This window comes from Tamandua tetradactyla, chromosome 5 (genome assembly GCF_023851605.1).
Source record: "Tamandua tetradactyla isolate mTamTet1 chromosome 5, mTamTet1.pri, whole genome shotgun sequence".
Taxonomy (NCBI): Eukaryota; Metazoa; Chordata; class Mammalia; order Pilosa; family Myrmecophagidae; genus Tamandua; species Tamandua tetradactyla.
The window spans coordinates 186,921,269-186,945,028 of NC_135331.1; the positions used below are offsets into that span (position 1 = coordinate 186,921,269).

Genomic DNA, 23,760 nt, shown 5'->3' on the forward strand with positions numbered 1-23,760 from the left:
GCCCGCGCCCTCGCCCTCTAGGTAGGTGGGTCCGGCCGAGATCAGCCCTCGCCGCCGCCGGTGCTGCCCCTGGGTTAGGGCAGGGGTCGGGATCCGCCAAACTCGCCTCCTGCCGTGCTTGGAGGGTGTTAGCGGCGCTTGGCGCGCCCCGAGAGCCCCCCACCCCACCCCACTCCCACCAACTTGAAAACCTCCTTCCCGCTGGGGAGGCCGAGCGGTGATGGAGGAGAGCGCGACCCTTTCCCGCCCACCCCCCGGGCGCGGGTGTGGGGACGCACAGGGCGGCGGGCGGGGGTGGGGGGGTGGCGACAGGGCGGCGCGGGCGGGGGCCGCGGAGACCGTGGGATTTTCTGCTGCTCGGGGGGAAATAGGTCAGTGTTGCCTCGGCGGGGGTTGCAAATGCGTTCTTCCCGTCTTTTTAGCCCAGACACGTAACCACCCAGAGCCTTGTGTGAGAGGGCGCTGGGGAGATGTGCGCGCTGTCAGTGCTGGGTGACCGGTGCCTGTAAAACCGACGGCCCCGACCCCGACAGTCAGCGTTTCAGGGCCGGTTGGAGAAGATCCTGCTGGAAGCCCAGCGCTCGGGGGGTGGGCAAGCCCCGAGCAGGTGTCGGGCGCTGAGAACCTGCTGGAAGGCCGAGCCCGGCGCCGGTAGTCGGCAGTCTGCGCTCAGCCGAGCGCCCGGCCGCGGGCACGGTTTATATTTCTGAGAACCTGGTTCTGCGGTCCTTCTCTTTTTCCGCAAGCGGAGAAGTTCCTATCTCAGAGCTTTTGATAGGATGATCTCGTCCCAGGCCATCTGTTTTGATTTCTTACATTATGCAATGAGGCTTAGAGTTTTGAAAGTGGATCTTGTAAGCTCCAATTTTATATGAACGTTTTCAGTTTGAGAGTTTTGGAAGATGAATCAGTATAAACTCCAACGGGGCAGAATCTTCTACCCCCCCACCCCCACCCTGCGTCTGGTGCAGAGGCACTCATCAGTTACTTGTTAAATGAATGTGCAAGTGGTGTTTCAAGCTTCAGCAAAAGACAAAATATGTAAAATAATATTTTTCTGTTCTGTAACCATTGAAATGTAAGTGGATTTTAAAAAATTGCTTCCTTATATGAATAGTCAAATTCAGTTATTTTAACGTAAGTATTTTGATATTTTTAGGCCCATATGCTGTCTTTCTGTAATGTGTTTATATAAATGAGTTATACCTCCCAACTTCTGATGTGTTAATTTCATGTCTAATCTTTCAAATTTTCCATTTTTATTGGTATTCAACCCCCTTTTACTCAAACACAATTCTCTGAAACGCAATGAAGGAAATCATTCACGATTTAAAGAAAATTCTTAGTTACTCTGAGCTAACAGTGATAGAGTTAGTAAGTGACATTTGAGTGGTTTTGGCTTGATCTAGTTATAATGTATTTTATTACAGGTAAAGGTAAAAATAAAACGTTTAGAAATGCCTATGAGTTTTAAATAATTCAGAATACTTAGTATAGTTAACAGATTAGAGCTGTATGGGGTTTCCTCAGTATATAAGCATTTCATATTTGATATTTCAGGTTTGATCACCATGGTAGTCGTAAAATGAGGGGTTTAGAGGAGGTAGTGCCTGTCTGCTTTAACATTCTCTGTGGTCTTTACAGAAAATCAAGGGTAACTACATACCTCATCTTGCTTTGTTTTTGCACTATGATATTCCCTGTTTTGTTTTCCTGCCAAGCAAATTTTATGAGTCAGTATTAACTTCTTTTCAGTCTCTTTTCTTAACAAAATTGTCCCAGAGTTGTCCAGTTATTTTCTTTTGTTCTTTTGGCCATTTTAATACCTTGTCTCTATAAGACATTTATTTAAAAAAAACTGTGGCAAGCCACAGTTTATTACTGTTCCCTCTCAACCTGTTTGTGTTGGAAATACCACTTTTTGCAAAAGGTAGCAATATGGGGAGAACTAATGGTGAGAGGGAACTTTTGAAAAAAAAAAGCAAAGCAAAAATGTCCTATGAAATAAAGATAATTACATTTTACATATTTTGACTTTGTGATTAGGAATACAGAGCAATCAATATACATTGCTGTCCCTTGTTTGCTTTAAACTTTTCAGCAGAGCCATCCCCTATAGTTACAGCAAGCTCCTATTGCTTTGTTTCACCTAATAAACACTTATTTGTTCATGTGACAGATAGAAAGTGAGTGCTTACAGTGTGCTGGCACTGTAAAATAAGAGTGGTCCGTAATTTCAGAATGGAAGAGACATTTTTTCCTATATGTTTCTTCCATCCAAATGCACAGTGTTTCTGTGATTGGAAGACTCACTTTCTGGGTCCTGCCCCAGAGTCCCCAGTGCTCAGCCTTGGCACACACAACTGGGAGGCAATCCTGAGACCCTGATTTACACTATCTGCTCTTTCTGTACCTTTCCCAAGGTTTTATTGTAGAAACCTCAATCCTTTCTTTGCTAAATGTTATATATCATCCTCTTTTAATCTCAGTCCATGATTTTCTCTTCTTTTGTTTGCATCCAGTGGGATCAATTCGGTTCACATAGGCTGGAACCAAAACTGTTATGGTTGCAGAAAAATAGACGTAAATTTGTATAACCTTGAATTCCAGGCATACGGGGTGGTTGAAGAATAACTGTGTACTCACTCCCCTCAACCATAGAACAGAATGCCCTTGTTTTTGCACATGCCAGAGAATATGAATTGCCTGCTTGCAAATTTGATCTGAAGCGTAATTGAGAGAAATGATGCTTATAAAGGGCTGGTGGAAAAAAGCCATGATGTCTACTCTTTCTCCTCTCCTGCTAGAGTTAGAACAAAAGTCTGGGCAGATTTGCAGAAACTGTGTACTTTAGTTACCATGTCTTGCATGTTTGACCACCTCCCGTTGTGTGCTGCCCTGGGATTCTGTTAATAAAGAGTCGGAAGAGACCTCCCTGACTTTAGAGATGTGGTTAAGTCCTGTCCCTGCTAGAGTTCTATTGAAGATCCAGGCGAGAAGTTCCATCCAGCTCTTAATGCTTATCAAGAGAAGCTTTACTTCCCTCAGTGATTAATGTGGATATGTATTTTTTTTTCCCCACTTGAACATGAATCAGATACTCCATTGTATTTCCCTTTCTGCTTTGGTAACTAGGAAACAGAGAATCAAATTTGCAACTCCATTTGAATAATCATATAAAAACCTATGACCTAATATCAGTGTTCTACCTTTCCCTGTGGTCTTAAGCTTTTCTTCTACCTCTTTTTAAATTCTGACCTCTGTTTAATTATATTTTTACATTTTATTGAATTTATCATTTTAAACTGACTCACCTGTGTGGAGTAAGGGAAAGTATAAACAAACAAAATAAATAAAAACATTTGCATAACTGATCTCTGGACATATAAGTTTTTTTTTTTTTAACTTTTTTTATTGTATAGTATAACATATATACAAAGCAAGGAAATAAAAAAACAATGGTTTTCAAAGCACTCTTCAATAAGTAGTTTCAGGACAGATCCCAGAGTTTGTCATGGGCTACCATATGATCCTCTCATATTTTTCCTTCTAGCTGCTCCAGAATATAGGAGGTTAGAGGGCTTAAATATTTTTTTATCATCACAACTGACTTTTTTTCCTTCTTTTTTCTGTAAAAAATAACATGTACACAAAAAAGCTATAAATTTCAAAGCACAGCCCTACAATTAGTTGTGTAACGTATTTCAGAGTTTGACATGGGTTACAGTTTCTCAATTTTAGGTTTTTACTTCTAGCTGCTCTGAAATATTAGAGACTAAAAGAGATATCAATTTAATGATTCAGCATTCATATTCATTTGTCAAATCCTGTCTTCTCTGTATAACTCTGCCATCACCTTTGCTCTTTCCACCCCTCTCTTTTAGGGGTGTTTGGGCTATGGCCATTCTTAATTTTTCATATTGGAAGGGTCTGTCACTAATAAGGAGTAGGGAGATGGAACTATCTGATGTTCTGGAGAGGCTGGGCTAGGTTCCAGGACTTACCTGGACCAGGGACCCATCTGGAGGTTGTCGGTTTCTAGAAATTTACTGCAGTGCATGGAACCCTTGTGGAATCATATATTGCCCTAGATGTTCTTTAGGATTGGCTGGAGTGGTCCTGGTTGGGGGTTGGCAGGTTGTGATAGGTAGCAAGGTCTAACTGAAGCTTGCGTAAGAACAGCCTCTGGAGTAGCCTCTCAACTCTAATTGAACTCTCTCTGCCACTGATACTTTATTTATTTTTTTGCATGGGCAGGCATTGGGAATTAAACCTGGGTCTCTGGCATGGCAGGTGAGAACTCTGCCTGCTGAGCCACCATGGCCCACCCCTGATACTTTATTAATTATACTTCTTTTCTCCGTTTTGGTCAGGATGGAGTTGTTGATCTCACGGTACCAGGTCTGGATTCATCCCTGGGAGTCATCTCCCACATTGCCAGGGAGACTTTCACCCCTGGATGTCATGTCCCATGTAGGGGAGAGGGCAGTGATATCACTTGCAGAGTTGGGGTTACAGAGACTGAGGCCACATCTGAGCAACAAAAGAGGCCTTGCAGAAGTAGCTCTTATAGTAGTAGGTAGTCTAAGCTTCTCCGCTACCCCACATAAGCTTCACAAGAGTTAGCCTCATGATCGAGGGCATGGCCTATTGATTTGGGTGTCCCTAAAGTTTGACACAGTATCAGGGGATTCCCTGATAGTAAGGTTTGATAGTTCCGTATTTTTCTCCCATACCTCAGGGGACTTTGCCAACACTTTTTGATTATCTGCTTAGTATACTCTAGGATGTATCCAGGCATAACAATAATCTATACAGAATTAAAGGAACTCTTTCTTATTCTGTGCTCCTTGTGTGTTTCAGTTGTTTAAATGAGCTATACAGATAGGTTGAATTAGATTATGCACTACAGAAAATTTTAGTTCTAGACCAAATAAACACTCTTTATACAAGAATCATATCTTTGAAGTAATTCTTGGAAGAACTAATTCATGTTTCTAGTGTTAATCAGTGGGACATGTAGGTCTATAAACCCCTTTCAATCTTGTTCGTCTTAATATGATAGTATTACTTACAGGCCCACTAGAAAACCACCTTCACTCCTATCTATTCCCTTACTTTGGAGTACAACCTCATTAGCTAATGGTTCACCATCTCTACCTTTACGTATCTCTAAATCCCCTATATTCTGTATTATATGCCCCTGATTATACCTTCATGCTGGTCATAAAAGTAGAATCATACAGTATCTATCCTTTTGTGTCTGGCTAACTTCACTTAACATTATGTCCTCATGGCTTATCCATCTTGTCATGTGCTTCTGGATATCATTTTGTCTTACTGCTGTATAGTATTCCATTGCATGTATATACCACATTTTGTTGATCCACTCCTCTGTTAATGGGCCTTTGGTTTGTTTCCATCTTTTGGCAATTGTGAATAATGTTGCTATGAACAGTGGTGCGCAAATGTCTGTTTGTGTCATTGCTTTCAGCTCCTCTACTATTTACCCAAGTAGTGCTATTGCTGGGTCATAGGGCAACTCAATATTTAGTTTCTTGAGGAACCGCCAAGCAGTCTTCCATAGTAATTGCACCATTATACATTCCCACCAGCAATGCATAAGTATCACAGTTTCTCCACATCCTCTCCAACATTTCTAGTTTCCTGTTTGTTTAATAGCAGCCATTCTTATAGGTGTGAGGTGGTATCTCATTGGAGTCTTGATCTGCATTTCCCTTATAACCAATATAAATGAGCATCTCTTCATGTGCTTTTGAGCCATCTGTATTTGCTCTTCAGAAAAATGCCTATTCATATCTTTAGCCCATTTTATAATTGGGTTGTTTGTTCTTTTGTTGTTGAGTTGTATGATTTCTTTGTATATATAGGAAATCAAACCTTTGTCTGATATGTGATTTCCAAATATTTTCTCCCATTGAGTTGGCTGCGTTTTTACCTTTTTGACATAGTCTTTTGAAGTACAGAAGCATTTGATTTTGAGGAGTTCCCATTTATCTATTTTTTCTTTTGTTGCTTGTGCTTTAGGTGTAAAGTTTGCGACACTCCCGCCTATTACTACGTCTTATAGATGTTTCCCTACGTTTTCTTCTAGAAGCTTTATGGTGCTAGTTCTTATATTTAGGTGTTTGATCCACTTTGACTTAATTTTTGTGTAGGATGTAAGATAGGGGTCCTCTTTCATTCTTTTGGCTATTGATATCCAGTTCTTCCTTGCCCAATTATTGAAAAGACCATTTTGTCCCAGTTCAGAGGATTTGGGGGCCTTGTCAAAAATCAGTTGACCATAGATTTGGTGGTTTATTTCTGCACTCCCAAGTGTATTTCATTGGTCAGTGCTTCTATCTTTGTGCCAGTACCATGCTGTTTTGACCACTGTGACTTTATGATAGGTTTTAAAGTCAAGGAGTGTTAATCCACCCACTTCATTCTTCTTTTTTTGGATGCTTTTAGCTATTTGGGGTCTCTTTCCCTTCTAGATGAATTTGGTAGTTAGCGTTTCCAAATTTTCAAAGTAGGTTGTTGGAATTTTTATTGGTACTGTGTTGAATCTGTAGATCAATTTGGGAAAATTGACATCTTAACTATATTTATCCTTCCTACCCATGAGCAGGGAATGTCTTTCTACCCTTTTAGAGCTCCCTTGATTTATTTTAGCAGTGTTATGTAGTTTTCTGTATACAAGTCCTTTACATCCCTAGTTAAGTTCATTCCTAAGTACTTGATTCTTTTAGTTGGTATTTTGAATGGATTTTTTCCCTTAACTGACTCCTCAGCTAGGTCATTGCTTATGTATAGAAATGTTACTGATTTTTGCACATTAATTTTATATCTTGCCAACTTGCTGAATTTATCAGCTCAAGTAACTTTGCTGTAGATTTCTCAGGATCTTCCAAGTATAGTATCATATCATCTGCAAATAATGAGAGTTTTACTTCTTTCTTTCCACTTTGGATACCTTTTATTTCTTTGTCCTGCCTGATTGCTCTAGCTAGAACTTCTAGCACAGTGTTGAGTGACAGTGGTTTCAGTGGGCATCCTTGTCTTGTACCCTTAGGGGGAAAGCTTTTAGTCTCTCCATTGAGTAAGATGCTGGCTATCAGTTTTTCATATATTCCCTTTATGATATTGAGGTAGTTACCTTTGATTCCTATTTGAGACAGTTACCTTTTGGATCATTGTTATCAGAAAAGAATGCTGAATGTTGTTGAATGCTTTTTCAGCATCAACTGCGATGATCTTGTGATTTTTTTCCCCTTTGATTTGTTAATGTGCTGTATTACATTAATTGATTTTCTTGTGTTGAACCATCCTTGCATTCCTGGTATAAACCGCACTTGGTCATGACGTATAATTCTTTTAATGTGCTGTTGGATTCGATTTGCTAATATTTTATTGAGAATTTTTATATCTATGATCATTAGGGAGATTGGTCTGTACTTTTCCTTTCTTATAGCATCTTTACCTGGTTTTGATATTAAAATGAAATTAGCTTCATAAAATGAGTTAGGTAGAGTTCCTTTTCCCTCAATTTTTTGAAAAAGTTTGAGCAGGATTGACATTAGTTCTCTATGGAATGTTTGATAAAATTCCCCTGTGATGCCATCTGGCCCTGGGCTTTTCTTTGTAAGCAGATTTTTGATTACTTATTGAATCTCTTTACTAGTGACTGGTTTGTGAGATCTTCTGTTTCTTCCTGAGTCAGTGTAGCTCATTTATGTATCTACAGGAATTTGTCCATTTCATCTGAGTAGTCTAGTTTGTTGGCCTGTAGTTGTTCATAGTATCCTCTTAATATTTCTTTTATTTCTTGGGTTTGTGGTAATGCACTCCTTCTCATTTTTGATTCTGTTTATTTGCATCCTCTCTCTTTTTTTTTCTTTGTCAGTCTTACTAGTGGCCCGTCAATTTTATTGATTTTCTCAAAGAACCAACTTTTGGTTTTATTGATTCTTTCTATTGTGCTTTTGTTCTCCCATTCATTTATCTCTGCTTTAATTTGTGTTATTTCTCTTCTTCTATTTGCTGTGGGGTTAGTTTGCTATTCTTTTTCAGGCTCTTCTAGGTATGCTGCTAAGTCCTCGATATTTGCTCTTTCTTGTTTTTTAATATAGGCATTTACAGCAATAAATTTCTCTCTCAGTACAGCCTTTGCTGCATCCCATAAGTTCTGATGTTATTCTCATTTTCATTCATCTCCAGTTAGCTGTTGATTTCTCTAGCAATTTCTTCTTTGACCCATTGGTTGTTTAAGAGTGTGTTATTTTATTTCCATATATTTGTTAATGTTCTTGTTCTTTGGTGGTTATTGAGACCCAGCTTCATCCCATTGTAATAAGAGAAAGTGCTTTGAATAATTTCAGTGTTTTTACATTTATAAAGACCTGTTTTGTACCCCGGCATATGATCTATCCTGGAGAATGTTCTCTGAGCACAAGAGAAGAATATATCCTTGTGCTTTGGGGTGCAGTGATGTATATATGTCTATTAGTTCTAATTCATTTATCATGTTATTTAACTTCTCTTTTTCCTTTTGGATCTTCTCTCTGGTTGTTCTATCTATAGAGGAGAGTGGTGTATTGAAGTCTCCTACTATTATTATTATTGAAACATCTATCACTCCCTTCAGTTTTGCCAATGTCTGTCTCATGTACTTTGGAGCTCCTTGACTGGGAGTGTAAACATTGCTGATTGTTATATCTTCTTGGTGAATTGACCCTTTAATTAGTATATAGTGTCCTTCTTTGTCTCTTATGATATTTTTACATTTAAAGTGTATTTTGTCCAATATTAGTATAGATACTCCTGCTTTCTTTTGGTTACTACTTGCATGGAAAATCTTTTCAAATCCTTTCACTTTCAATCTGTTTGTATCCTTGTGTCTAAGATGAGTCTCTAGTAAGCAGTATATAATTGGATTGTGTTTCTTAATCCATTCTTCCAGTCTGTATCCTTCAATGGTAAATTTAGTCCATTAGTATTCAGAGTTATTCCTGAAAAGGCGTTTCTTGATTCCGCCATCTTATCTGTTTAATTTTGTTTTTCAGATCTATATATTCTTTTCCTTCTTACTCTTTGTATTCTTTAAGTTACCTTTAGTGGTAATTTAATTCTATGCTCTCCTCCAGACCTCCCTCTCCTGTCTTTTTTTTTTCCAGCTGGCAGAATTCCTTTTAGTGTTTTATTAAGTAGAGTTGTATGAACATCTTTGTTTTGTTGTTCCAACATCTGTGTCTCCTCGGGTGTTTTAATTTGGTCATTAGGCAGGGCTATATTTGTTTGCATTGTGACATGCTTAGTGATCTTCTGCTGTCTTTATGGCATGTAAATATCTTGATTGATTTACTTTGGGAGTTGATTTCTTTTAGTAGTCTAAGGTCTTGTGTTTGCGGGATGGTTGTACAGCAGAGAGCAAGGCACGGGGTGGGTGCTCAGTGCAGTGATTTTTTTCGGGGGCAGGTATGGGTACAAGTTGAGGATGTTACACTGGTGGTTGTGAACCTGGGCACCCAGCGGTCACAGAGGATGTAGCTGTGTGGGTGCATCAGTCTCAGGGACGTAACACTGATATGTGCTGGTCTAAGGCCCGGGACCCTTTGTGCACATACGTCGAGCTGTGGCAGCAGGTTAGCGTATGCCTTTGTGGACTGGGGGCAGATGTGACTTGGCTGCGCAGGTCAGCACTTTCTCAGAGCTGGGAAGTGAGGCTGAGGGCTCTGTGCATGCATGGTTCTAGGACTGCTGTAAAGGGTTTCCCAGAGCTGAAGATGTGATTGGTGGCTCAGGCGCATGCATGGGCCTGGGAGTGCCGTAAATGGATGCACTGACCTCAGGGAGGGCGGGGTGAGGCTGTGCAACACTGTGGGTGGGGGTGGGGCGGGAGTAGCCTAGGTATGGAGGTTCGTCCCTGGAACCTTTATGCACTGGCAACAGCCTGCAGGGAACAGGGAGGGGAGGTAGTGCTCAGGAGGGGTGCAGGAGAGGTGGGTTGGGCTGCACTTGGGGTGGGGGTGGGGGACAGGTACATACACTGGGGGCTGGTGGGGTGGGGGCACCTGGAGCACAGGGAATGGGAGCAGGTGATGGGGTTCGGGTGTGTGGGGTGTGGGGTAGTCGCAGGTCACAGGGCTGCGCTGGTGAGGGTAGCACGCCCAAGGAATGCGGCCTGGCTTACTTCCTAGTTCCTTGTTCCCGTCTATGCACTCGTGGGCTCCGTGCCTCATTGCCAGGCTCTAGCTCTCTGCTCCTCAGTTCCTCGGCCCCTGCAACCAGGGCTGCCCCATGTGCTGCAAAAGGCTCACCCAGGTCAGCTGCATTCCCGAATCACCACCTCAGTTGCCCTCCTGTCCCTTCTCTAACTTTTCTGTGGAGCAGGGCTGATCTCAAGCTACTCTATTCAGCCATCTTCCTGGAAGTCCTTGGACGTATAAGTTTTTGATTGTTAACAAGTTTAATTGGATTTGTTAGATGTTTTAAACCAATATTGCAAGTTTAGATATTTGAATTTATATAGCCACATGCAAAATTGTGCAAAATTAAATTTCACTTATTTTTTAACTAGTAAACTTATTGGAGTTAATTAAGTGAGTCCATTTCTCACTCATTTAAAGTTAGGAAAACTGTTCAATGTCATTTAACTGAACAGATATTTATGGGGTACCTGCTATATATATTATGTTCGCCTGAGCAGGAGGTTTCATATGATAGAAAAAAATATCATCTTTACCCAAAAGACTAGTCCAAACTAGCCTAAGCCTCATTGCACTGGAATGCAACTGCTACCTTCTTCACACTGTGACTTATTGATGCATCTTTGTTTTGATAGTCAGATAAAAATTCTTCTCTGAGTCTGTTGTAGTTACCATAACATTTAAAAGCTAAACCCCTTAGTTAACTGAGCATATATCCTTTATTCTGGGTGCTTTGACAGCTGACTTGGTTTGCCTGGGCTGCTGTGACACACACCACAGAGCCCGTTGGCTTAAGCAGCAAGCATTTGTTGTCTCTTGGTTTAAAAGGCCTGAGGTCCAAAATGAAGATGCTGGCAGCAGTGTTCAGGGGTTCCCCAGACCTCTGCCCACCTTGCCTCCTTTCAGCCTCGTCTCCCTCCTCTGGCTCTTCATTTGTCTGAGCTTCCTCTCTTCCTAAGCCTCCGTCCTAAGGATTAAGAGCCCCTGATTAGGTTTGGTCACACCTTAACTAATAATATCTTTGGAAGGTACTTTTTACAAATGGATTCATGCCCGCAGGAATGCAGATTAAGATTTAAGCATGGTTTTTGTGAGGATCATAATTCAGTCCTGCAAAACAACCTATTGTTAAGTTGGTTGAATTTATCCAGGTAAAATTATTTGTATATACACAATACCAAAATTAAGTTTGATGATTGTCACCCAGGTCAACAGAGCGATTGGGTCTTCTCAAGGGCCAGTCGTTGGGACAAAAATAATCTGAATTCAAAAGTGTAACTTGAACCATTGCAGGGAGATTGGAGAGAGAGAGAGGGGGGAAGGGGCTTTTCATAGAGGCATCTCTCACTGATAACCTTCATGCCTTTTGTTGGTTTTTAATTTATTTTTAGAAGAAGTAGTACTCTTACTTGATTCGAAAGGTCTAAGTGGGTACCCAGGAAAGGACGCCCTCGTACCCTCGTTTCACAGCCACCTCTTCCCCTGCACACAGGCAACCAGCCTTGTCATTTCTCGAGAATCCCCTCATGACATTTTCGCGTATCCAAGCAAATGTGAACGTGCAGCCTGTTCGGTTTCATCGCTGGACCCTTTCTTGAATTCACTCGTCTCTGTTCTGCTGCCACTGCCCTCGCCTGCCACTGCCGAGGCCCTGGGCTGCTGCCTGCATTTTGCTTTCCTTTCGTCTCCCTTCAGGTTTTAGCCACCGTCTTTCTCAGTGCCCTTCTTTAAACCTTTCGAAGGAGTCCCATCCCACAGGAAGGAGCCCCCCCTTGGGCCCGGGGTCCATCCAGTGCCCCTCTCTGCCCTGCACTTGAAGCACATCATTCTTAACTTTTTTTTTTTTTGATCGTGGACCCTTTAAAAAGTCTGATGAAAGTTCAGCATTACCCCTCACACATCATTTTGCTTTCATGTCCTTCTTAGGGACCTACAGTTAAGAACTTCTGCTCTACTTGTACATAACTGATTGTGGCTTCCTGCACACGCACTGCATGTGATTTTTCTTTTCCATGCTGTTCCCGCTACTCCTGTTTTCATTAACAGCCCCACTCAGTTCTGGGGCCTTTCTTAGAAGAGATTCTGTAAACTTCTAGTGGGTTCTTCTGCGTGTAATTTAGTTTTCCAAGCAGGCTCCTTATTGAGAAGAGGCATTTCTCATTATAAATACCAAATTGGCTGTCTAGTAAAAGTTAACGGTGAGTTTTGGACGACATGCTAAGATTGACTCCCAGAAACCGCACAAAATGTTGAAGGTTTTATTTAACCATCCACTGATATGCTAAGTTTGGCCCAAACAAAACAAAGTTCAAGCATTTATTTAACCATCATCCCTCCCCACTCCCAGCAACCCACCTTATATATACGCAGTCGCGTATTATCTTTTTTAGCAGCCAAGGCTTACTTTACCAGTTCTTTCTCAAACATTGTGTTAACACTCATTATAAATAGCTTTTTATAATAATGGTGTGAAACTATCTGTCCAAGTCCTTGTTTTCAGTTCTCTTGGGTATTACCTAGAAGTAGTCAAATAGCAATTCTGCATTTAACTCTCTGAGGAACCACCTACAGCAGCAGTGTAGGAGAATTCCCCTTTTTTCCGCATCCTCACCAACAATTCTTTTCTTTTCTTTTTTGAATTGCCATCTTACTGGGTGCGAAGTAGGAGCTCATTGTAGTTTTAATTTGTATTTCTTTGATGGCTAATGATGTTGAACATCTTCTCATATATTTATTGGTGATTTGAATATCTTTGGGGAAATGTCTGTTCAAATTCTTGGCCCATTTTTTAATTGGGTTGTTTGTCTTTTTGTTGAATTTTAAGAGTTCTTTATATATTATGGACATTAAATCCTTATCAGATATATAGTCAGACTAATAACCTAGTTTGACTGGTACCAACCTTGTTTCAATAGTCTGCAAACTCTCTACTCCTATATATCTCTGTCCCTCCCTCTTTATATTATTATTGGCTCAGATTATATCTTTATGCACTGCATTAAGATAGATTTAACATTTGCCTGTTAAGTCGTTTGTGGGGAGGGGGTTGCAAACTAAAAGTACAGTTATATAGGATTTTATATTTACCTATGTAGTTACTTTTACCAGTGTTTCTTATTTCTTTTATGGCTTTGAATTATTCCATAATGCCCTTTTATTTCAAGCTTGAAGGACGCCCTTTAGCATTTTTGTAAGACAGGTCTTCTAGTGATGAACTCTTTTAGCTTTTGTTTATCTATTAATGTCTTATTATTGACCTCATTTTTGAGAGATGATTTTGCCAGTTTTAGAATTCTTTTTTTGACATTTTTTTCTTTTTTTTTTTTTTTTGCATGGGCAGGCACCGGGAATCGAACCCAGGTCCTCTGGCATCACAGGTAGGCATTCCTGCGTGCTGAGCCACCGTGGCCCGTCCGACATTTTTTTCTTTATTGTTTTTCTTTAAGGACTGAAGATTTTGGCAATTTTACTATACTGTTTCTTGTAGATTACTTAGTGTCTATCCTGTTTGGAGATCGTTGCACTTCCTAAATGTGTATGTTCTTGCCTTTGATCACATTTGAAATGTTTTTGGCCATTAGTTCTTCAAAAACTTTTTCTACCCCTTTCTCTCTTGTCCTTCTGGGATTCTAGTAATGCGTATATTGGTAAACTTGATGGTATCTCTCTTAGTTTGCAAGCTGCTGAAATGCAGTATAGCCCAGAACTGAAACAATTTTTAAAAAGGGGACTTTAATAAGTTACAAGTTCACAGTTCTATGGAAGTGAAAGTGTCCAAATTAAGGCACCAACAAGAGGTTATCTTCACTTAGGAGAGGCCAGTGGGTCAGGAACTCCTCTGTCAGCTGAGCAGTCACGTGGCTGGCATCTGCTGGTCCCTTGCTCCTGGGCTCCATTGCTTTCAGCCTTTGTTCCTGTGGGGGTTCCTCACTTTGCTTCTCCAGGGCTGGCTTTCATCTCTTGGCTTCCCTTGGCTCTCCAGGTTCTGGCTTGCTGAACATCTCATGGCAATGTCTGATGGGCTCCAGGCATCTTCAAATAATCCATGTCTCTGTTTTCCAAGTTTTGACATCTGTGTCAGCTCCGCTCAGAAGTTTCTGTTGGCTCTGTTGTTTCTGGCTTTCTCCAAAATGTTTCCTCTTTTACAGGATTCCAGTAAACTAATCAAGACCCACGTGGAATGGGTGGAGACACATCTCTATCTAATCAAAAGATTACACCCACAACTGGGCATGTCACATCTCCATTCAAATAATCTAATCTAAACTTTCCACCCAGCAATACTGAATCAGGATTACAAGAAACAACTGCCTTGACAAGATTGAATCAGGATTCAAGCATGGCTTCCTGGGGTACATATTACTTTCAGACTGGCAGTGTCCCACAGACCCCTCAAGCTCTGTTCATTTTCTTCACTATTTTTCCTTTTTGTTCCTCACACTGGATACTTTCAGTTGTCTTGTCTTCAAGTTCACTGAACTTTTCTTATGCCTATTCAGATATGCTGTTGAGTCTTTCTAAAGAGTTTTTAAAATAGATATCTTCTCTTTTTTATTAGAGAAATTATACATTTATAGGAAAATCTTGCATAAAATAAATACAGAGTTCACACAAAGCTCCCTATTATTAGTGCCTTGCAGTAGTGTGGCATATTTCTTAAAATTGAAGAAAAACGTTTTTATAATGCAGCCCATGGTTAATTTTAGAGTTCACTGTGTTGTACAGTCCTATGTAATTAAAAAAAATTTATTTCGGTAAGATGTACAATCTAAAAATTTCCCTTTTAACCACGTTTGCATGTATCTTTCAGTGCTGTTAATTCTGTTCACAGTGTTGTACTGTCATCACCAACACTAATTACCAAAACTTTTCAGTCAACCCTAACAGAAACTCTGTACAATTTAAGCATGAACTCCTTATTCCCTGCCTGCCTCCCCCCCAGCCTCTGGTAGCCTGTGTTCTATTTTCTGACTCTGAATTTGTTTATTCTAATAATTTAGTATCAGTGAAGTCAAACAAATATTTGTCCTTTTGTGTCTGGTTTACTTCATTCAACTTGATGTCTTCAAGATTCTCAAGCACAAAACTTAACTGCTTTTTATAACTGAATAATATTCCGCGGTGTGTATAGATCACATTTTGTTGATCCATTCATTGGTTGATGGACCCTGCCACATCTTTTGGCAGTTGTGGATAATGCTGCTGTGAACATTGGTGTGCAAATATCTGTTTGAGTACCTGCTTTCAATACTTTCGGGATTGCCAGGTCATACGGTTATTGTCTGCATAGCTTTCTCAGGAACCGCCAAAGTTGTTTCCACTATCTAATCCATTTTAATTTCAATTACTGTACTCTGCAGCTCCAAAATTTCTGTTTGGTTCCATCTTACAATTTTCTATCTCTTAGTCTTGTTCAGAAAATGTTCTCCTAATTTCCTTCAGGTATATATATATATGTATGGATCCCTTTTACTTCACTGGCCATATTTAAGAAGGTTGATTTAAAGTCCTTGATTAGCAGTTCCAATGTATGAGCTTCCTCAGGGATGGTTTCTGGCAAATTCTTTTTTCCTGGGAGTGGGCCATTCTGTCCTGTTTTAATTTTTTGTGTGTGTTTTGTAATTTTGTGTTGAGACGTCTTCAGTGTGGTATTATTAGAGCTCTGGATCTGGGGATTTCTAGGGTTTGTTGTGTTGCTCAAGGCTGGAGCCGTCTGTCTACCTCTGACTTGTCCAAAATGTTATTGCTCTGAAATGGAATGGAAAGAAAGGAAAATAGAACAGGTGTCTGCCACTTTGCTTGAGGGGGTGGAGCAGGGTTGGCACTGGGGCTGCCCTCTGAGCTGGGCCCCCAGCGATCTGAAGCAGCTGCTGGAAAGCAGTGACTGGTGATGAGCCCACCCCGTCCCTTGGATTTCGGAGGGCTGCGTCCTGCCCTGCCATGGGGGCGTGTGTGTATGATATTTGCTGCATGGAGGGTGGAATTTGATGATACTTACTGCAATTTGCCAGCCATGCCTTCCTCCAGTTCTGCCTTGAATGCTGTACAGTGTTTCACTAATTCTAAAATAGTTGAGTCAAATAGCTCCTGCCAGTTCAGTGGTTGTGTTAGTGTAGGAAACTGGTTCCTGTAGCCTCCTTCTCTGCCATCTTTCCACGGTCCACTTTTCCACGGAAAGCAGTTTGCTTTCGATGGCTGCTTAACAGGAGACAAGGAGAGTCAGTCGTGTTTATTCAGCACTACTCGCGTGAAGTATTCAGACCGTTAGCCAGGTGTGCCATGTAGAAAAGGGGTAATCCCTGAGGTGACTCTTAGATTATTGGAAAATTTCTCAAGAGCTTTCGTTTTCCTTCACTAATTCTGACCTCACTAAACACGTGTCAGATTTACTCATTCGTTTCCCATGCAAGTTGACAACAGGAAACAGTGGTGGTGGTGGGCATTCGAGCCGCTGGACAAGCTTAGCCAGTGCTGATGCGTACAAAGCACAATTTCAGGCTGTTGATCAGCCTCCTGGCAGTGCTGCTGGGCGCTTGGGGCCTCAGATCTTTACAGCTGAGACCCAGCACCGTGTCCTGGTGATTCTTCCAAGGTCCTGCTCGTCATAGCACCTTCCAAAATAATTTCAATTTAACATGCCTTAACTCTGTGTAAATTATGGTAGTAAAGAATAGGAGTCGAAAATTAACAAAACAGGAGCGCAAATGGCCAGGACGTGAAAATCTGTTCAGTGTCATTGCCTTAAAGAAATGGGCTATCGTTAGACTTTGAGAAGTCAGTAACAGTGCCGGCAAGGGTGCGCTGGGAGCATAGTCCTTTTTCACAGGTGCAGAAGGGTGCCTCAGTTCACCTTAGGTGGAGAGCAGTTTAGCTCATGCATTTGGCATCATTGATTTCGTTCTGAAAGTGTGGCCTGTGGAAATAATGGGAGACGAGGCTCAAGATCAGAAATACGCACATTCTCTGGTTTGATAAAGGGTTATTATGGGCAGGGATTCGAGCCAGCTGCCTGGCTTTGAATCCTATTCCACTAATTACCAGTGATGTGAATTCGGTAAGATAATTTCTCCAAATCTTGATTTTCTCATCTGTAAAATGAAGATAATAATAGTAACTACCTCCTACATTGTCTTGAGAATTAGATAAGTTAACACTTGTAAAGCACTTGGAACCTGTCTGGCACAGAGAAAACGATTATGTAAGTATTAGTTATTATCACAGTTGTTATTGTGACAATTTGAGAAAAAACTCCAGTGGAGTTATTGTTAAAATGAGAACATATCCATGGTAAGATATTTAGCCATTAAAATCATCATTTTGAAGAGCATTTAGTGGCATAGCACATGTTCACAATAATTGAGTTAAAGTAAACACCAAACTGTATGGACAGAAACATCCTAATTTGATTTAAAAATGCATCTGCATAGAAGAAAAGACAGGAGACTGGCAATAGTAAGACTCCCTCCCCCCCGATGTTTAGATTATAGGTGATTTATATTTTCTCCTTTCACATTTTAATTTATTATCTATAGGTATTATAATGATAATTGGAATTTATTAAAATTAGTTTATCATAGGTTTCTTATATTGTTGACTTTTCTTTACCAAATGCATATTCGTTTTGACATATTTTACTTTCTCTTCCTTCTTTCAAAGCTACTCACTCTTCACTTCCTCAGCATCTTCACCCACATACCATCTGCTTGGTATTTTTTTGTTGCATTTAGCTCACTTGGTTTTTCTGTAGATCAGCCCCAAGGCTAGCTTTTGAAGAATCAGTAGACCGAGTGAAATAATTTTCAAAGTGTTAGGCCTGGTAGCTTTTTATCAGACATTTGAGCTAGAGAACACTGCGTGTAAGCAAAGCTACGGCGATACCCTCTCCACAACTCCCGTGTTGGGCCTTACTGCACATCCATCCCAGCGTGAACTCGGGGCTCAGTGGTCCCTGCCCCCCGCCTCCCCTCCCCACCGCTTCCCCTCCCCCCCCCAACTAGAGCAATTCCTGCCTCCAGGTTTTTTGCTGCACTGCCTCTCTGGATTTCCCTCTCTTCTCTGCTGCCAGTCTCCTGCCCCAGCATGGCACTTCATTCCATGAGGACTTCCTATGCCATCCACTGTACTCTGACATCAGTTATTTTGTTCTTTCGCATGGGCAGGCTCCGGGAATCGAACCGGGGTCTCCACCGTGGCAGGCAAGAATTCTGCCACCAAGCCATCTTTGCATCGCCTTGACTTCAGTTCTTTTGACACTTAATTGATTGTACCACAAATTAACTAAATCTTGGCTTGCTTTATTGAGAGCTTGGTGTACTCACAGTAACCTCTCAGTGAGTGTGCTTTATGTCACTCGTGCCCCTCGGTTTTCTAGCTCAGTGTCCTCCATGTAGACGCTTGTGGAACGCAGCAGGATTGGACCTCGGTGTGTTGGCAGCAGGCTTAGAGAGGATCTATGGGTTTTTGTTCCATCTTCCCCTCTACTCAGTTGTCTGTTTCCCTAATTTCCAAGATCAGAGTGTTATACCCTTTGGTTCTCTGTCTTATAGATGTTTGCCTAAAAATCTGATAATAGATTTTCATTTCTAAAGTCTAAAAACTAAAGGGCTCAATTGCAGAGGAGACAGCAGTTAGCAAATGCATTTCAGTAGGGCTCTAGTAATATATTAAAACAAATTAATATATTAAAGCAAGGACAGCTCTATCACTAATGCTAAAATATTACTTGTTTGGTCTAGACCATATCATGAATCTCTCAGAATATGCATAAAGTTCACAAATGCATTAGAATTTCATGGATCCTGCATTTCCTGAGACCCTGTCTCAGGAGCTGTTTTCATGCATGCGCATGTGGTCTTGCTGAGTGGTCTCCAGGGTGGGGTTCGTGCACCCCATGAGTGGGGAGATTCACAGGACATGGGAAGAGTTTGCTAGAAGGTCTATTTTACCTTTTCATGTTATACATGGTATAGAAAGGGTAGTAGACGTATGTTATAAGTAAAAATATATAAACAAATTAGGGTTTCATGCTCAGGTATTTTTAGTGATGTGGAGTGGGACGTAGAAAAATGGGAGGCTCCTCATCTAAGTGAAAGACGAGATCTTACTGTCCCACAACCTGACATCAGTTTCTATTCGTGTCTTAGTTTGCCAGGCTGCTCCGACAAATACCGCACGATGGGGTGGCTGAAACGATGGGGATTTATTGTTGCGCCGTTTTGGAGGTTGGAAGCATGAAATCAAGGTGTCAGGGAGAAGATGCTTTCTCGTGGGAGGCTGTGGTGGGCTGGTGCTGGCTGGCTGCCGCGCGCGGCTGGCGTCGCTGCCTCCTAGCACGGGACAGGCTCTCCCTCCTTGCATCTGCTCTTCTGGTTTCCGTGACTTCTGGCTCCTCTGTGGCCCCCTCTGACCTTTGGCTTTCAGTTCTCCTCTTAAAAGGCCGCCAGGAATATGGATGACGACCTTAAACTAAAAATAACATCTTCAGGAGGTCCCGTTTACAAATGGTCTCACACCCACGGGATGTGGATTAAGATTAAGCATGCATTCCTTCTTGGGCCTCGTAATTCAGCCTACCACCGTTAGGCATTTAGCCACAGCAAATAAAAAATCAGTTCAGCACACCTAAGTCCTGTGTCCGGTCTGAACTGGGAGCTGTGGCACGTGTGTGCGTGTGCGTGCGTGCGCGCGTGTGTGCATGCCTGTGTGCAGGGACAACATACAGCGCGTCCCTTCCTTCAAGAAGCTTGTTTTCTGATTGGAAGGAATGTGGGGATGAGGAGCAGCCAGAAGGCAGCACAGGATAGTGTGACTGCGCGCTGAGAAGGCGAGAAGGCGGCTCATAGACCAACCCGTACAAGTGTGATGCGTGCTGTAACCCCTGGCCTGAACCAGCTCCTGGGTAAAGGGGCCAAGGTCTGCTTTCTACAAGTGTGATGCGTGCTGTAATCCCTGGCCTGAACCAGCTCCTGGGTGAAGAGGCCAAGGTCTGCTTTCTGTTCCAGTGGTGAAAATGATATTTACCAGTTCTCCCAACTGCATGCCCACATTTCCTTTAAAGTAGGAGAAAGCGGCGGAATAGAAATGGTGGAAAAGTAATCGTTTTTGGAGCAGTGTCCTTTTGGAACAGTGATAGGGTATAAAAACAATTTTAAATAAGTTATATTGAAGTCTGTAGTTGAGTAAACCAAGACTATATCAATCAGCCTTGGTGCCTAATGATGTCTTTTAACTTAAATTGAAATGGTCATGCAAATGAAAGACAACCAGAAGGAAAGGAAGTTTCCTTGGTTCTTTTGCTAATTTGCTGCTTCTGTCTTGGGGCTTTGGTATCTCTTTATATAGAAAGCAATGTGCACTATGTGGTTTGATCACAGTAAAAATCCGCATAGTAATTTTGGGATTAGGATTGTTCTAAGGGTAGATTGTTGTTGTAATAATGCCGCATAACAGCTTCCAAATTTCAGTGGCTTAGAACCACGCGTACTTATTTCATAGTCATGGATCTGCAGGTCGACTGTGGTTTGGCTGCTCTTGGCTGGGCTTGGCAGGTCTGGGCTGGACTCCAGAATTGCAGTAGGTGTTCCGGTCTGTTCCACATGCCTGTATCCTGGGGCCCAAGCTGAAAAATTAGCATGCTCTTCTAATGGCAGAGAACAGAAAGAAGCTTATGTCTTAGAGCCTCAACTTTTAATAAGTACACTTTTAATACTCATAGTCCATTGGTCAAAATGAATCATGTGACCAAACCCTAGGTCATTGCTGGGTCCTTCCAGCAAAGCACCACAAAGTCACATAGCACAGGGCATGGATGGGTAATTCTTAAACGGAGAGAGGGCGTGAATAACTGAGAACAACAATGTAATCTACCAGAGTGCCATTTCTTTTGAATTCTGCAAAAACTTTTGTATCAAGCAAGTCAATAAACCATACACTGGTTTCATATCCCAGTCTCCTAGAAAATTCTAGTTGAGTACTGGTTTAGTTTCCCACCTGCTAAGACAGATCCCACGCAGTAGGTTTACTTAAGCAGTGGGAATACTGGCTCACAGTTTTGAGGTTAGGAGAAGTACCAAATTGAGGCATCAGCAAGGTGATAGCTTTTTCCAAAGACTGTGGCATTCTGGGGTTGGCTGCCGGCGAACCTTCGTCCTGGGCTTTTCTGTCACATGACAATGCCCCTGGGGGCCTCTCCTGGCTCCTGTCTCTGTCTGACGTCCACTCTGCCAGCAGTGGACCCCACTGATCTGGATTGAAGCCCAGTGTGATGCAGTGGGCCACACCTTACTTGAAGTAGCGTCTTGAAGAGATCTTGCTTCCGGTGGGTCCCCCCCCCCCAGAGTGCCAACGAGACCAGTATGCCCACATGGAATATATAAGTCAGTCTACCACAAATACCACATATATAATTTTTTTTCCCAAGAAGATATCATTGTACTTCATGATGCTGATTCAGTTTCATATTGGACAGATTTCCTGTCCCTGAGATTCTGTCAGTTATGCCTTGAACCTGAACCCCCTTTTCTTTATTTACCGCATTTTAGACAAGCACTGCATGCCTGCTTCTGTGTTTACCCCGGACATCTGAAACAGACTTGAGTAGAGTTGCTGTCCCATTGAGTGTGCTCCGGTAGAGAGTATTTGCGTTATGAATAACTCTTGTTTATCCAGGTTGTCATTGGTTGTATAACACTACTGAAATGGAATGAATAGTGGGTTTGGGGGATAGGCCACCTCTCCCCCCTGCCCTAACTACACTGGCCCCTGGGACCTGGCCCTTTTCTTACTTCCTGTTAGGACTTCCTCTGTGAAGCGTACGTTTTATCTGACTTTATTTTTTTACATACCCCCCCCACTTGTTTTGATTACATAAATGTACTTACCTTGTCAAAAATGGGTTTCTTTAGGGCATATCAGTCCCTTTTATATTCATAGGTTTTAGATAAATAGAACAGAGGTAGGCATAAAACAGATATTTAGTCAACACTTTCCGAATTGAAGGGAACTGCTCATAAATATGTATAAGGCACTACTGTGACTAAGTGTAAATTGTTTACTGCCACCTATATTCTCCATGTAAATAAATATGCTGAAAGTACATTAAAAAGAGTGATAATTCAATGTTTTTTCATTTTGCATTTTTGTAAATATGAGTGTATTTTGAAAATGCATTCAATTAGAGATACCATCCAGAGAAAAGAAGAAGCACGTGGCCTTTCTCTTGGTGGCATGGCAATCTAGCTGGTAGAATGTACTTTGCCTTTTATTCATAATGTCTCAAAAACTGCTCATATTCATTTCCTGGCCCATGCACCACCCCCCCAGAAAAAAAAAACATACAAATAAACAAACCAAAACCACTCACATGTAATTCATAAAAACTGGTGTTTGCAGCAGTTTTTTTTTAAAGATATTCTTTTTAGAAAAAAAGATATTCTGTATATTTTTAGCACCTTTTATCCATCAAATATTATTGGTTTTGTGGCATCAGTTAATTCAGATCTCTCAAATAGACCCTTCCCACCAAATCATAATAATAATGATAAGTAGGAGGAGGAGGAGAAGCCACCCCATCACACTCCTTTCTCCCTGCAGTGGAAGGAGCTGGGCAGTGGTGAAGGGCAGTCATTATGGTGTGTGCTGTGAGCACAGGGTTGGCTCAGTCGCCCACGTCAGCACTTGCTCTCTGCAAGGCCCTGGGGAATGAGCTTGAGTCCTGTACCAGTGGAGAAACTCCACAAGAGTGTAGAGCTAACTCCTTCTGGACCAGGGCTAGAAGCTGTCTGCAGAAAAGTCAAGTGGGCCCGAGATCCTGCGATTTTAGGAATGGTGCGGTCTGAGAATACCATGAAAATGAACTCCAGAAGTAATTAAGGACACATTTTTCTTCCCAAGTGACCTCTATGTTTATTGATGATAATTGGAGCCCACCAGCTTTAGATCCATCTTAGAGATCATTTGGAGTCGTCCCAGGAATGGCATAGTAGTAGGGGGTGTCCCCAGAAGCCGCTGTGGGTGATGCAGACATCAGGTGGCCCCCATTCTTGTTGAGGGACATTCATATGCATGTCGCAGATACCCAGTAAACAGTGATTGATGGTGAGAAAGAGGAAGTTTCCCCTTATGGTTGGTGTTTTGGTTTCCTGGCTGCTGAAGCAAATTGCAACAGGTTGGCTTAAACAGTGGGAGTGTATTGGCTTGTTGGTTTTGAGGCTGGGAGAACTCCAAAATCAAAGTATCATCAAGGCGATGCTTTCTATCAGAAGGCCGTGATATTCTGGAGCTGGCTGCTGGTGGCCCTTGGTGTCTTTGCTGTCACGTGGCAGTGCAGATGGCAGCCTCTCCCGACTTCTTGGTGATGACTTCAGCTTCTGGCTTTCTCTCTCCGACCTTCCTTATGAGGTCTTTCGTAAGAGGATTGTATCCCATCCTGATTCAGCTGGGACACACCTTGGCTGAAGGAACCTCATCAGAAGGTCCTACTTACAATGGGGTTTCACACCCACGGGAATGGATTAAGTCTAAGAGCATGTTTTTGGGGTGCACAGCTCCC

At 41.8% G+C, this 23,760-nt stretch overlaps 1 protein-coding gene across 1 annotated transcript in view; it reads left to right on the plus strand.

Moving 5' to 3' along the window:
* Nucleotides 1-23,760, plus strand: part of NCOA7 (nuclear receptor coactivator 7) — a 172,141-nt gene continuing 148,381 nt past the window's right edge. Inside the window, exon 1 of the mRNA XM_077162816.1 lies at nucleotides 1-21. The gene's annotated coding sequence lies outside the window, so the exon portion shown is untranslated. The remainder of the gene's footprint in view (nucleotides 22-23,760) is intronic.